This window comes from Siphateles boraxobius, unplaced genomic scaffold (assembly GCF_051911475.1).
Source record: "Siphateles boraxobius isolate OS27281-9 unplaced genomic scaffold, OSU_SipBor_1 51, whole genome shotgun sequence".
NCBI lineage: Eukaryota > Metazoa > Chordata > Actinopteri > Cypriniformes > Leuciscidae > Siphateles > Siphateles boraxobius.
In genome coordinates, this window is record NW_027509153.1 from 2,592,625 (window position 1) to 2,608,370 (window position 15,746).

General features: G+C 42.7%; 1 long non-coding RNA gene and 6 other non-coding genes across 7 annotated transcripts; 1 reads left to right on the forward strand and 6 right to left on the reverse strand.

Moving 5' to 3' along the window:
- Nucleotides 1-2,499: 2,499 nt before the first annotated feature.
- Nucleotides 2,500-3,256, forward strand: LOC143712770 (uncharacterized). The gene is made up of 3 exons (XR_013195081.1): nt 2,500-2,842; nt 2,939-3,043; nt 3,154-3,256. It is a non-coding gene; the product is annotated as an uncharacterized LOC143712770 (long non-coding RNA).
- Nucleotides 3,257-10,465: 7,209 nt separating this feature from the next.
- trnav-cac (transfer RNA valine (anticodon CAC)) lies at nt 10,466-10,536 on the reverse strand. The gene has a single exon. It is a non-coding gene; the product is annotated as a tRNA-Val (tRNA).
- A 121-nt stretch (nt 10,537-10,657) lies between these two features.
- Nucleotides 10,658-10,730, reverse strand: trnav-aac (transfer RNA valine (anticodon AAC)). Its single transcript has one exon. It is a non-coding gene; the product is annotated as a tRNA-Val (tRNA).
- Nucleotides 10,731-11,474: 744 nt separating this feature from the next.
- Nucleotides 11,475-11,547, reverse strand: trnav-aac (transfer RNA valine (anticodon AAC)). Its single transcript has one exon. It is a non-coding gene; the product is annotated as a tRNA-Val (tRNA).
- A 902-nt stretch (nt 11,548-12,449) lies between these two features.
- trnav-aac (transfer RNA valine (anticodon AAC)) lies at nt 12,450-12,522 on the reverse strand. The gene has a single exon. It is a non-coding gene; the product is annotated as a tRNA-Val (tRNA).
- Nucleotides 12,523-13,579: 1,057 nt separating this feature from the next.
- On the reverse strand, nt 13,580-13,652 carry trnav-cac (transfer RNA valine (anticodon CAC)). The gene has a single exon. It is a non-coding gene; the product is annotated as a tRNA-Val (tRNA).
- A 446-nt stretch (nt 13,653-14,098) lies between these two features.
- trnav-cac (transfer RNA valine (anticodon CAC)) lies at nt 14,099-14,171 on the reverse strand. Its single transcript has one exon. It is a non-coding gene; the product is annotated as a tRNA-Val (tRNA).
- Between the last annotated feature and the right edge of the window lie 1,575 nt (nt 14,172-15,746).

Here is a 15,746-nt window from a genome sequence, read left to right on the forward strand (position 1 = left end):
TAGCTAATTGCAGCATTTATATTTAATATGCCTCCGCTTGTTTTCACCCAGTTTTGAACTGTGGAAGAGAGAGGTATAAGGGCGACTTTCGTCAAACTGACAGTTTTATTGCCCCCCATAAAGCCTCCCAGTTTATGACACCTTGGGAATCCCCCGAGATACTCAGCCCTCCCCTCCCTCCCTCCCTCCCTCCCTCCCACTTCCGGCCTGTACACCTGTGCATGGAATTTCTCCCCACGCTAACTCCTCCCCTTCCTCCCCATATTGGTCTGAACAGATTAAGTGTGGAAAATCACCCACGATCAATAGGGCTCAATGTAAAACATGTTCAAAATGATTAAAAAACATTAAAAACAATATTTTACAGTTTTTTTCAACCGCTAACAAGCGCTTACCGATACTTCAGATACTTTTTCTAAACTCTTAACACAGACTCACACCTACAAAACAAATTTGGCCAAATGGATAATTTTCTTCTCAAAAACACATTTTGTTAAATATATACTAACTCTTCATTTCAAAATAGAACACCTCTTTTTCTGCACACACTAACTTTACCAAAACACTGGAAATCTGACTCAGAATGAAATTATTCTGTCAAAGAATAACACTTGTTTTCACTTCACAAGGTACATGCAGTCAATCAAAGTACACCAGGTTTCAAAATACTGGCTATTGTTGACATTACAAAAACTTCATAGACTTTTGTGTTTCAGTTTTACAGGTATTTGCATGCAAAACATGCAATCCACCGCTTTTATACTAAATTTCTTGGTTAGGAACTGTATGTCCACATGTACAGTAATGTTCACATTCAAAAGCATTCCAATATAAAGCTAATCAGTTTTTTTTTCCTTTACTGTTTACCAGCCACTCTTAGTGAAAGACCGTGGTTTATTATATGGTCAATGATAGTGGCACGAATTCATCACTGACTACTGCTCTTGCAGCCTTTGGAATGCAACCATCACGCATTTTTACACATCTACCTTGCCGTCTCCCTGGGCCTGCTCTTCTCCCTGGCCCTGCTCCTCTCACTGCACCTCTCATCTCTCACTGCACCTCTCACTGTACATCTCATCTCTCACTGCACCTCTCACTGCACATCTCACTGCACCTCTCACTGCACATCTCACTGCACATCTCACTGCATCTCTCACTGCATCTCTCACTGCATCTCTCACTGCACCTCTCACTGCACCTCTCACTGCATCTCTCACTGCACCCCTCACTGCACCTCTCACTGCACCTCTCACTGGGCCTGCATCTCTCACTGCACCACTCACTGCATCTCTCACAGCACCTCTCACTGCATCTCTCACTGCACCCCTCACTGCACCCTCTCACAGCACCTCTCACTGGGCCTGCATCTCTCACTGCACCTCTCACTGGGCTTGCATCTCTCACTGCTCCTGCACCTCTCACTGCATCTCTCACTGCATCTCTCACTGGGCCTGCATCTCTCACTGCACCACTCACTGCATCTCTCACTGCACCTCTCACTGCATCTCTCACTGCACCCCTCACTGCACCCTCTCACAGCACCTCTCACTGGGCCTGCATCTCTCACTGCACCTCTCACTGCACCTCTCACTGCACCTCTCACTGCATCTCTCACTGCACCCCTCACTGCATCTCTCACAGCACCTCTCACTGGGCCTGCATCTCTCACAGCACCTCTCACTGGGCTTGCATCTCTCACTGCACCTCTCACTGCATCTCTCACTGCATCTCTCACTGGGCCTGCATCTCTCACTGCATCTCTCACTGCACCTCTCACTGCATCTCTCACTGCACCCCTCACTACACCCTCTCACAGCACCTCTCACTGGGCCTGCATCTCTCACTGCACCTCTCACTGGGCTTGCATCTCTCACGGCTCCTGCACCTCTCACTGCATCTCTCAATGCATCTCTCACTGGGCCTGCATCTCTCACTGCATCTCTCACTGGGCCTGCATCTCTCACTGCTCCTGCACCTCTCACTGCATCTCTCACTGCATCTCTCACTGGGACTGCATCTCTCACTGCTCCTGCACCTCTCACTGCATCTCTCACTGGGCCTGCTCTTCTCCCTGGGGCCCTTGCTCTTACTCTTCCTCGTCCAGACATTACAGTGTTTGTTTTTTTCTGTTTCCAAAAATATCACTCCTCAAAGTCCTCTTTTACTGTATAAGTGTCAATGTAATAGAAAAAAAATAACCCCTGCCACTGAGTCTAAGCCAGATTGGAATCAGCTATGGTTGGCCCAATTTACCCAACATAAATCAGCTGTGTCAATTATTCAATTGTTTGTTTATTATCAGCTGAGATATATTGTTTTTGAACTGATATCATTGCAGAAGCAGAGGTTTTTGTACTGTATCTAAGGTTTGGAATATTGTTTTTGCTATTGTGGGATGGTGTGTGTTAACATTAGTAAATACTACAAAAACAATCCATAATTTTGTTGGGAGGTATAGCTTTATTGTGTTTAGAGTTTTAAAAATGTGACAACTGGTTGGACAAACGCTTGTTAGCGACTGAAAAAAAATGTAATTTGGACTAGAATGACGCATCCGTTTTGTTTCATGAAGCTGTAGATTACTCATGTAATGTAGTACTCATGTAATGGCAATGCATTAACATACCACACCTCTAATATTATAAAGAGTCTTGACATGTGTTCTATGGTTTTGTATGCATTTACATTACTATTTAATAACACATTTACTAAGGGACAATACTACAGGGAATTAGAATGACATTACATTTTTCTGTGTTAGGGAGGCGTAAACCACCAGCAACACTCTTAAAACCAGACCGGCCTGATGAATATAGTGCTACTGCATCTCCACATCCAGGTTAGTATATGGACGTATACACATGCCGACTCTACTCTAACGATGTGCCTGTTTCTGATCAGTGTTATTGTTTTTCACCAATTCCCTTCACTCCAGTGAGGGTTCCTTTGCCAGTACCTCCAGAGTTGCTTGAATTGGGGTTATCGACAAGCAAGACCACATCGCCTATGAGACCAGTTCAGGAAACCATGCTCTGTCAATGTAAGGACTTAATGTAACATAATTTTACTTAATAAAATTTAAAACAGATTTAACATATTTAACAAATGTAATGCTCATCTATGACTAATGTCAACCATGTCATCCTGCAGCCCTCCTCCCAGTGACCTCTGCAGAATCTATAGCCTCTACTCCTCCCTCAGGCCCCCCTGCAACTGCTGTCCAGTCGGGACTCCTTGCAGCCTCTACTCCACCCACAGCACTCCCTGCAGCCTCTGCTGGGTACCCCCAACTCAGTTGGAGGAGAAGCCAGCACTTCCACCACTGCCAGGCTATGAGCAGGATGTAAGCCAATGGAACTGCTCTCACCAGCAGAGAATCTGGATGAAAACAGAAATGGAAGACTTGGGACTGTGGCCAGGCTCTACACCGGTGAGACATCCAATGAACATGATCTTCTTGTGGCGTTACCCACCTCAGCCTGAGCTTATTGATGCTGTCTATAAGCTGCCATCACCGAAATACTTTCAACTTCATCCATTCTTCATTTGGAAACCAGAGCACTCCATTATGGAAATAGTCCGCAACAACTACACTCTGCCATGTCTGAATGGCTGTCCGAATCCTCCCGTTGTCTCATCAGGAGTTGGACGACCCCATGTCATTATTGGTACAAGCAGCCAGTACTACATGCTGGCCTCTCGGCTCAGCTGTAAAGTCTGTAAAAAGTACTGGTTTGCAGACAAACCTCAATGGATGGACATGTTGCCAAGTCGATTCTGCAACATTTTTACATTTAAAATGCCTCCACTTGTTTCCGCCCAGTTTTGAACTGAGGACCTTTCGCGTGTAAAGCAAACTTGATAACCACTACACTACGGAAACTTGATTTGGGTGTCAGTCCCACCTCTTCTAGGGTACGCTTGTTCAAAAGCGACTGAAACTATAGACTGCCCAGTGTTTTTAACATGGCAAAAAGCTGCTAATTTTGTTGGCAGACCAAACATTTTTTTTTACTGTACAGGAAACCTCAATGGCCATTTGTTGTATTTTTTGTTCTTTTCTAAAGAGATTAAACCACAAACATCCCTGCAAGTGTACTGACCTGCTCAAGAGAAAATCGCATATGAAATTTTTGCAAAAACCACCCACAGTTTCCGCCCAATTTCGAACAGATGACCACTACACTATAGAAACCTATTGATGAGGTGCATGTGCTTTTTAGAAGATGGATCCTTCCCATAATCTGCCCTGCAAGCAGTGTGACAGTCTGTAAATTCCACAAACAACAGTACAGAGGTCATTCTTCATGGCAGTCTGCCTACAGCTCCTTGGTACGATGGCCTTCACCTGTCTCAAAAGTAAGGGTTTTGTAGCGAATTGCAGCATTTATATTTAAAATGCCTCCACTTGTTTCCGCCTAGTTTTGAACTGAGGACCTTTCGCGTGTAAAGCGAACGTGATAAAAAGCATATAAAGGAAATGAGCGCTACACCCACCTAGCGTTGACAACAGTTAAAATTTTCTGTCAGAATCCAACTGCTGTTTCTGCTCGGTTTCGAACCAAGGACCTTTCGTTTGTTAGGTGAACGTGATGACCACTACACTACAGAAACCTATTGATGAGATTCATGTGCTTTTTCTGCCCTGCAAGCAGTGTGACAGTCTTGAAATTCCACAAACAACAGAACAGAGGTCATTCGGCATGGCAGTCTGACTACAGCTCCTTGGTACGATGGCCTTCACCTGTCTCAAAACTAAGGGTTTTGTAGCGAATTGCAGCATTTATATTTAAAGTGCCTCCACTTGCTTCCGCCCAGTTTTGAACTGAGGACCTTTCGCGTGTAAATCGAACGTGATAATCACTACACTACGGAAACTTGAGTGGAACGTCAGTCCCACCTCTTCTAGGTTACGCTTGTTCAAAAGCGACTGAAACTATAGACTGCCCAGTGTTTTTAACCTGGCAAAAAGTCGCTAATTTTGTTGTGTTACGACCCTGCGTTCCGCTTGCTCGACTGTTGGTGGCGGTTTTGCTCAGAGAGAGCTTGGGAGATCGCACACCCCTGCTTCCTCATTATCCTTAATTATGAAGAGGATAAAACAGTGGATTGAACATCTTCTCTTCACTTTCGTCCAGAGGATTGACAGCCTCTGGCGAAGTCATTCGAACCTTTGATTTACAGCCCATACTAGCCTTCTTTTACTCCCCAACTGGATTATGATTTTTCCCCTTTTGATTTGAAACCCTAGACTTTGTTATATTTAGTTAATTGTGATTTTTGAGGACAAATAAAATCTTGCAAGTCATTTTGGTGTACTTGTTTACTTTATGTATGGCCGAAACGAGCTGGCCGTAACATAAATTGGGAGTCTCGTCCGCGATCCTATTGGGGTAGGAAACGTTGGTAAGTATGGGTTGTATCTGTGTATGTTTTTGTGAATGGTTACCTTTATAAATGAGAACTCTGGTGAATTAGAGTGTTTCCAGCTGTATTGTGAATACAATCCTTCCGACGGAGCACTGTTTGTTGTTTTGTTTTGTTATTTTGCCTTTCTTGTTTTTGGAGGTTATCCTGGGTGGAGATTAAATCTCTGTAGGGGGTACGCTTCCGGACTTTCAGTTTGACTGATAGTTGCGGAGTTCAGCGTTTAATGTCGCCTCGAGCCCGGTACATCTCTGAAGACTAGGTAAGATTTAGTTAGTGTTTTTCTGAGTTAGGAGCTGGAGTTCTCTTATATTATAAATGGTAAATCCATTCTACAAAAATAAAAAAAGTTAAATCGTTGCGTTTGCGCGTATAGTGCAGTTTATTTTGCGCTTACACTGTGTTTTGACTTGTGGGAAGTCTTTGGACATTTTTGTGAATGAGATTGTGTAATACGGTGACGTAGTTCCTTTTTGAAGCAGTGGCTTATGGGAATTGTATTTTGAGTGAACAGCGTCTCACGTGTGTTAGCTAGTAGTTTCGTTTGTCTTATTGTGTATAAAACATACGAACAAAATGTCTTCGGTGGTCGAGGATTCCTTTGCGTGTCCATCAGAAGCTTTGCTTGAGAGTTGTACAAAGGAGCAGTTGGTGCAAATCGCCGAACGCTTGAGTGTTGATTTTACTTCTCAAGAGAAGAGGCTGAAGGAGACTATGGTGACTACTCTGAAGCGGTCACTTGTTGATAGAGGAGTTATAGAGGTAAACACTGAGTTAATCACTCCGAGTGAATCATTTGTGTCTACTCCTGTAGAGGTTTATAGTGAAAGTGAGACAAAATTTCCAGAGTTGTCTTTGCAAGAGAAGCAACTGTGTTTAGATGCCGCGAAATTTGTGCAGAACGTGATGATCGCGCTATGAAAGAGCGAGCGGTAGAGAGAGAATTTGAAGAGAGAAAATTAAATCATCAGTTAGCTATGCGGAAAATGGAGCTTGAGTTAGAGAGGGAACGTGAAGAGAGAACATTTCAGTTAGAGAGGGAACGTGACGAGAGAGCGTTTCAGATAAAAAAGTTGGAGTTAGAATTAGCAGCATAGACAGCTGAAGGTTCACAAGCGAATGTGCCTCCTGTTCCACAATGGCATGCGAATGCAGGTGAACCTGTATTTGACGTTCACAGGAATATAAGATTAGTGCCGCCATTTTCTGAAAAGGAAGTGGATAAATATTTATATAATTTTGAACGTGTTGCTTTGTCCATGAAATGGCCGAAAAGCTTTTGGACTTTATTGTTGCAGTGTGTGTTTACAGGTAAAGCTCAATAAGTTTATTCTGCACTCTCACTGGAACAGATTGGTGAGTATGATGTGGTGAAATTTGCTGTGTTGCATGCATATGAACTCGTGCCTGAGGCATATCGTCAAAAATTTAGGAATTTGAGTAAAGCTGATGAATGTACTTATGTTGAATTTGCAAGAGGGAAAGAGGACCTATTTGATCGTTGGAGCATTTCAATGAAAGTTACAACTAAGGAGCAATTAAGAGAATTCGTGCTCTTAGAGGAGTTTAAACATTGTGTTCCTCATGCTGTAGCTAGGCATCTCACTGAACACAAGGTGAATACACTTTCAGAAGCTGCTATCATGGCTGATGAATTTGTGTTAACCCATGGGTCATTCAGTGCAGTAGGTCTTAAAACCAACAATATGAGTAACTCTAAGTTTTGCTTTCAACCTAAGACAAAGTCTTATGTGATGAGTAGGAATAGTAAGACAACAGTGGCTGAACATTCTAGTAAACCTGCACTCTCACGGGACATGGTTTGCTTTTATTGTAAGAAGCCTGGTCATAAAATATCGGACTGTCTCACTCTCGAGAAGAAAGAGAGATTGTCGAAATCTGTTGCTTTGGTTTCTGCTTCATCATTGATTATTGACACTTGTGATGAGAAAGATCGTCATTCATCTAGTTCTAGTGATAAATCTGTTGATCAGTGTATAACTTCTGTTGATTATGCACCCTTTATCACTGAGGGAAATGTGTCATTGCCTGGTTCAAACGAAACGGTGCCAGTACGTCTTCTTCGAGATACGGGAGCTGCGCAGTCGTTTCTTTTAGAGGGAATTTTGCCTTTGACTTCTGAAACCGCTACTGGAAGTGATGTATTAGTGCGAGGGTTTGAGATGAGGTTTACTGAAGTGCCTTTGCATCGAATCCATCTTTCCTCTGCCATTGTATCTGGTGAAGTAGTAGTTGGTGTTCGTCCTGCACTTCCAGTTCCTGGGATTACATTCATTTTGGGAAATGATTTAGCTGGTGAGAATGTTTGGGGAAGGAGTGATGTGGCAGCTCCACCCATAATAGCATCTACACCTAGGAAATCTGATGTTGGAAATTGTAGAGAATCTCGTGAGTTGTTTCCAGCTTGTGCAGTCACTCAATCAATGGCTAAACCATTCACTGAAAATGAAGTTGAAGTTCCACTGCATGACACCTTCTTTTATACTGTTCATACAGGTGACTCAGGATCTGATGTGTCCAAATGTCCTGAGCAGAGAGACCTGAAATCCTGTTCTTCGTTGTCTTGTGATCAGAAAGATTCGACAGTGTTGCGACATGAATCTACCGATACATCAGAGGTTCTGTCCACTCCTGAGAAAACCAATGGTGATCTCTCTGATGTTGATTGTTCTCTGACTTCTTTGTTACAGATTTTTCGAGAGGATTTGATTAGAGCTCAACAGAGCGACGACAGTCTTAAAACCTTATTCTCTGAAGTAGGGTCTAAGAAATGTTCTGATCCTCAGTCTTCTTCGTACTTTCTTGATGATGGTCTGCTTTGTCGGAAAGTGCTGCTGCATGAAGATGTTTCTCTAGAACCTAAAACTCAGATTGTGAGTCAGATCTCAGATCTTTTCGATAATAACTATCTGTTGAATACTCCTGATCAGAGAAAGAAAGTACAAGTATGTCACAGTAATCTGTTGAAATTGTACATAGCTCCTGTTCGTTCCATTACTGTTAATGTGGTAAACTCTTATGATTCTTTTCCCGAATTGTCATCTTCCTTTCGTAGCCCGAGTAAGGATTCTTTGGAGAATGCTGATGAGGATGAGAGTTTTCTTTCTCGAGAAAAAGTCGACGGACGACTATAAACTCTGAGATTCTTATTAATCTTTCCTCCCATCTTTCTTATCTGACAGAGGAGGAGAGGAGTGATGTCACTGAGTTGGTGATGTCATTTCCCTCTCTTTTCCGTGATGTTCCTGGTCGTACTTCTATCATAGAACATGATATCGACGTAGGAGCCTCGTGTCCGATTAAACAAAACGCATATCGAGTCAATCCTTTTAAAAGAGATTTGCTGAAACAAGAGGTGAACTATCTACTTGCTCATGATCTGGCTGAATCTAGTTTCAGTTCATAGAGTTCCCCTTGTGTTCTAGTAAATAAATCTGATGGCTCATATCGATTCTGCACAGATTATCGAAAACTTAATTCTGTTACTAAGCCGGATTGCTTCCCTTTGCCTCGAGTTGATGACTGCGTCGATCATGTTGGCTCTGCCCGATATGTTAGTAAGTTCGATCTCTTAAAGGGATATTGGCAGGTGCCTTTGACTAGTAGAGCGAAGGAATTATCCGACTTCGTCACACCTGATGTTTTCCTGCAGTATACGGTTATGCCTTTCGGAGTGCGAAATGCACCCGCGACGTTCCAGCGTCTCGTAAATCGTATACTTTATTGAATGTCAGGATGTGAGGCATATCTTGACGACGTGGTGTTGTATAATTCCTCCTGGTCTGAACATCTTAACTAGATTAAAGAATTGTTTTCTCGTTTAGCAAAGGGTAATCTTACCATAAACCTCGCTAAATCGGAATTCGTGAAGGCAACCGTTACCTATTTAGGTAAAGTCGTGGGAAACAGTTGTGTAAAGCCTACTGAGACCAAGGTCGAAGCCATTTGTGACTTTCCCGTACCCACCACTCGTCGTGAATTGCGGCGGTTTCTCGGTATGGTGGGATATTACCGGAGCTTCTGCGAAAATTTTGCCAGTGTAGTCTCACCTCTTACCGATTTATTGAGTCCAAAGTTGACTTTTCGGTGGTCTGAGCTCTGTCAACAGGCTTTTGAAAATTGTAAAGCATTGCTGGGGTGTGCCCCTGTTTTAACAGCCCCGGATTTTGAGAAATCTTTTAGCCTTGCAATCGATGCAAGTGCTTGTGGTGCGGGCGCTGTTCTCTTACAGGAGGGTTCGAACAAGGTTCTACATCCTGTAAGTTACTTTTCAAAAAAGTTTAATCGACATCAAAAGGTATACTCTACTCGCCCTAGTGTTGGCCGTGCAACATTTTGAGGTATACCTAGGGTCAATCGCTGCACCGATTATCATCTATACGGATCATAATCCGTTGGTTTTCTCGAATCGAATGAGAAATCGAAATCAGCGACTTATGCGATGGAGTCTCATCTTACAACCTTTCCATCTTGAGATTCAACACGTCCGAGGAAAAAATAATGTCATAGCTGACACACTTTCTAGAGCATAACCTAATCTCTGCGTTGTTCATTTCTTTTCTTTGCATCTCTAGGGCCCAGAGGTGCTGAAGAATGAAGACTGCCCAGTGTTTTTAACATGGCAAAAATCTGCTAATTTTTTTGGCAGACCAAACATTTCTATTACTGTACAGGAAACCTCAATGGCCATTTGTTTTATTTTTTGTCCTTTTCTAAAGAGATTAAACCACAAACATCCCTGCAAGTGTACTGACCTGCTCAAAAGAAAAACGCATACGAAATTTTTGCAAAAACCACCCACAGTTTCCGCCCAGTTTCGAACTGATGACCACTACACTACAGAAACCTATTGATGAGATGCATGTGCTTTTTAGAAGATGGCTCCTTCCCATAATCTGCCCTGCAAGCAGTGTGACAGTCTGTAAATTCCGCAAACAACAGAACAGAGGTCAATGAAGTGTACTGACCTGCTCAACAGAAAATCGCATACGAAATTTTTGCAGAAACCACCACCAGTTTCCGCCCAGTTTCGAACTGGGGACCTTTCGCGTGTGAGGCGAACGTGATAACCACTACACTACGGACATCTTCAGGTTGCAGACATAAATCTTTAGGTACACGCTTGTTAAAAAGCGTATAAAGGAAATGAGCGCTACACCCACCTTACGTGGCAAACAATTTAAATTTTCTGTCAGAATCCAACCGCTGTTTCTGCTCGGTTTCGAACCGAGGACATTTCACGTGTTAGGCGAACGTGATGACCACTACACTACAGAAACCTATTGATGAGATGTATGTGCTTTTTAGAAGATGGCTCCTTCCCATAATCTGCCCTGCAAGCAGTGTGACAGTCTGTGAATTCCACAAACAACAGAACAGAGGTCATTCGGCATGGCAGTCTGCTTACAGCTCCTTGGTACGATGGCCTTCACCTGTCTCAAAAGTAAAGCTTTTGTAGCGAATTGCAGCATTTATATTTAAAATGCCTCAACTTGTTTCTGGCCAGTTTTGAACTGAGGACCTTTCGCATGTAAAGCGAACGTGATAATCACTACACTACAGAAACTTGATTTGGACGTCAGTCCCACCTCTTCCAGCGTACGTTTGTTCAAAAGCGACTGAAGCTATAGACTGCCCAGTGTTTTTAACATGGCAAAATGCTGCTAATTTTGTTGGCAGACCAAACATTTTTTATTACTGTACAGGAAACCTCAATGGCCTTCTTTTTTATTTTTGTCCTTTTCTAAAGAGATTAAACCACAAACATCCCTGCAAGTGTACTGACCTGCTCAACAGAAAATCACATACGAAATGTTTGCAAAAACCACCCACAGTTTCCGCCCACTTTCGAACTGGGGACCTTTTGCGTGTGAGGCTAACGTGATGACCACTACACTACGGAAACACGTCTTCAGATTGCAGACATAAATCTTTAGGTGCACGCTTGTTAAAAAGCGTATGAAAGAAATGAGCGCTACACCCACCTAGCATACAGTTTAAATTATCTGTCAGAATCCAACCGCTGTTTCTGCTCGGTTTCGAACCGAGGACCTTTCGCGTGTTAGGCGAATGTGATGACCACTACACTACAGAAACCTATTGATGAGATGCATGGTCTTTTTCTGCCCTCCAAGCAGTGTGACAGTCTGTAAATTCCATAAACAATAGAACAGAGGTCATTCGGCATGGCAGTCTGCCTACAGCTCCTTGGTACAATGGCCTTCACCTGTCTCAAAAGTAAGGGTTTTGTAGCGAATTGCAGCATTTATATTTAAAATTCCTCCACTTGTTTCTGCCCAGTTTTGAACTGAGGACCTTTTGCGTGTAAAGCGAACGTGATAACCTCTACACTACTGAAACTTGATTTGGATGCTAGTCCCACCTCTTCTAGGATACTCTTGTTCAAAAGCGACTGAAACTATAGACTGCCTAGTGTTTTTAACATTGCAAAAAGCTGCTAATTTTGTTGGCAGACCAAACATTTTGAACTGAGGACCTTTCGCGTGTAAAGCGAACGTGATAACCACTACACTACGGAAACTAGATTTGGACATCAGTCCCACCTCTTCTAGGGTACGATTGTTCAAAAGCCACTGAAGCTATAGACTGCCCAGAGTTTTTAACATGGCAAAAAGCTGCTAATTTTGTTGGCAGACCAAACATTTTTTATTACTGTACAGGAAACCTCAATGGCCATTTGTTTTATTTGTGTCCTTTTCTAAAGAGATTAAACCACAAACATCCGTGAAAGTGTACTGACCTGCTCAACAGAAAATCGCATACGAAATGTTTGCAAAAACCACCCACAGTTTCCGCCTACTTTCGAACTGGGGACCTTTTGTGTGTGAGGCTAACGTGATGACCACTACACTACGGAAACACGTCTTCAGATTGCAGACATAAATCTTTAGGTGCACGCTTGTTAAAAAGCGTATAAAAGTAATGAGCGCTACACCCACCTAGCATACAGTTTAAATTATCTGTCAGAATCCATCCGCTGTTTCTGCTCGGTTTCAAACCGAGGACCTTTCGCGTGTTAGGCGAACGTGATGACCACTACACTACAGAAACCTATTGATGAGGCACATGTGCTTTTTAGAAGATGGCTCCTTCCCATAATCTGCTCTGCAAGCAGTGTGACAGTCTGTAAATTCCACAAACAACAGAACAGAGGTCATTCGGCATGGCAGTCTGCCTACAGCTCCTTGGTACGATGGCCTTCATCTGTCTCAAAAGTAAGGGTTATGTAGCGAATTGCAGCATTTATATTTAAAATGCCTCCACTTGTTTCCCCCCAGTTTTGAACTGAGGACCTTTCGCGTGTAAAGCGAACGTGATAACCACTACACTACGGAAAATTGGTTTGGACGTCAGGTACGACCCCAGTGTGGGTCATATTGTGTGGGTTCGGTTGTCTTTGTTACTTGTTTTGTAGGTTGGAGTTGGAGTGAGTGACGTCATGATGACTGATGGTTTACACCTGTGCTAGAGCTGATGCCGGCAAACAAAAGCAGCTCCCTTCGGTCGTGACGGGGCGCGCTCTCCCCTCGTGCCATTTTGTTGTTGTCTTGTTCCTTTTTTGGTCTATTCTCTTACTTTATTATTTTTACTTTAATAAATGTTATTCCTTTTTCCATACCACTTTAACGTGTCATCTCCTTCTTTGTCGCGGCTTGCGAGTCGGCCGTGACACGTCAGTCCCACCTCTTCTAGCGTACGCTTGTTCAAAAGCGACTGAAACTATAGACTGCCTAGTGTTTTTAACATGGCATAAAGCTGCTAGTTTTGTTGGCAGACCAAACATTTTGAACTGAGGACCTTTCGCGTGTAAAGCGAACGTGATAACCACTACACTACGGAAACTAGATTTGGACATCAGTCCCACCTCTTCTAGGGTACGATTGTTCAAAAGCGACTGAAGCTATAGACTGCCCAGTGTTTTAACATGGCAAAAAGCTGCTAATTTTGTTGGCAGACCAAACATTTTTTATTACAGTACAGGAAACCTCAATGGCCATTTGTTTTATTTGTGTCCTTTTCTAAAGAGATTAAACCACAAACATCTCTGCAAGTGTACTCACCTGCTCAACAGAAAATCGCATACGAAATTTTTGCAAAAACCACACATAGTTTCCGCCCAGTTTTGAACTGGGGACCTTTCGCGTGTGAGGCAAACGTGATAACCACTACACTACAGAAACTTGATTAGGATGTCAGTCCCACCTCTTCTAGGGTACGCTTGTTCAAAAGCGACTGAAACTATAGACTGCCTAGTGTTTTTAACATGGCAAAAAGCTGCTAATTTTGTTGGCAGACCAAACATTTTGAACTGAGGACCTTTCGCGTGTAAAGCGAACGTGATAACCACTACACTACGGAAACTAGATTTGGACATCAGTCCCACCTCTTCTAGGGTACGATTGTTCAAAAGCGACTGAAGCTATAGACTGCCCAGTGTTTTAACATGGCAAAAAGCTGCTAATTTTGTTGGCAGACCAAACATTTTTTATTACAGTACAGGAAACCTCAATGGCCATTTGTTTTATTTGTGTCCTTTTCTAAAGAGATTAAACCACAAACATCTCTGCAAGTGTACTGACCTGCTCAACAGAAAATCGCATACGAAATTTTTGCAAAAACCACACACAGTTTCCGCCCAGTTTTGAACTGGGGACCTTTCGCGTGTGAGGCAAACGTGATAACCACTACACTACAGAAACTTGATTTGGATGTCAGTCCCACCTCTTCTAGGGTACGCTTGTTCAAAAGCGACTGAAACTATAGACTGCCTAGTGTTTTTAACATGGCAAAAAGCTGATAATTTTGTTGGCAGACCAAACATTTTGAACTGAGGACCTTTCACGTGTAAAGCGAACGTGATAACCACTACAATACGGAAACTAGATTTGGACATCAGTCCCACCTCTTCTAGGGTGCGCTTGTTCAAAAGCGACTGAAGCTATAGACTGCCCAGTGTTTTTAACATGGCAAAAAGCTGCTAATTTTTTTGGCAGACCGAACATTTTATATTACTGTACAGGAAACCTAAATGGCCATTTGTTTTATTTTTGTCCTTTTCTAAAGAGATTAAACCACAAACATCCGTGCAAGTGTACTGACCTGGTCAACAGAAAATCGCATACGAAATTTTTGCAAAAACCACCCACAGTTTCCACCCAGTTTCAAACTTGGGACCTTTCGCGTGTGAGTCGAACGTGATAACCACTACACTACAAACACGTCTTCATGTTGCAGACATAAATCTTTAGGTGCACGCTTGTTAAAAAGCGTATAAAGGAAATGAGCGCTACACCCACCTAGCATGGCAAACAGTTTAAATTTTCTGTCAGCATCCAACCGCTGTTTCTGCTCGGTTTCGAACCGAGGACCTTCCGCGCGGGAGCCGAAAATGGTTAAGCTAACTTCCCTTAACTTTTCCCATTCATTCTCTATGGTACTGCTCAACACAACGGATGCAATATACCTTTGGCCACACGTAGACTTCCTGGCGCTGTTTCGCTTTTCGGTGGCGGGGAATTTTAAAGGGGTCATGACATGTTTTTTTTTTTTTTTTTTTTATTATTTTCCTTTAGGTGCAATTATAGTACATATTAATGTAAATAACAAAATATTTTTGTAAAAAAAAACTTTAAAAATATAGTGATTTATGACGTTTTCCCACCCTGTTTCTCACCTCTGATTCAAACAGTCTGTTTTGGAGGTGTTTCCCCTTTAAAAGTTCAGTGTTAACGCCCACTGTTATGATTGGCTAACGTCAGTGCTGCTTATGCATAAATTATTAACGTTTATCATTTTGTATCACACGTAGACTACACAATGCTCCACCACGTGAAACTTCGGTCTTCCGATCTTTTACCATCGTGTCAATTCTCAATTGATTTTGATTCAAATGCGCGAGGGAGTGAGAGAGTCTGGATCGTTCGGCAGCGTATTCAAAGACTCAAACAGGAACAGCACATCTGCGTAGCATCGCAGTCATCTTGTAAACAGACCCACTCGCTGCACGACAACGCATGCGATGATGCGAAATGAGGCGTAGTTGTCTTGCGCTGGAGGCGGTCATATGCAAACGACTGGTACGTCACTTCGCACCGTGACGTCACTTCATACAATGGATCTAGAACGAGCTGTATTTAGAGCTTGATTAAATAAATGCTTCGTTTATAATGGGGAGGACGTCTTAAGCTATGAAACTTGCAGGAAGTTTTAATAGTACATAGATATCTTATATACCAAAAGATCAAGGCAAATTTGGTTTCTCATGTCATGACCCC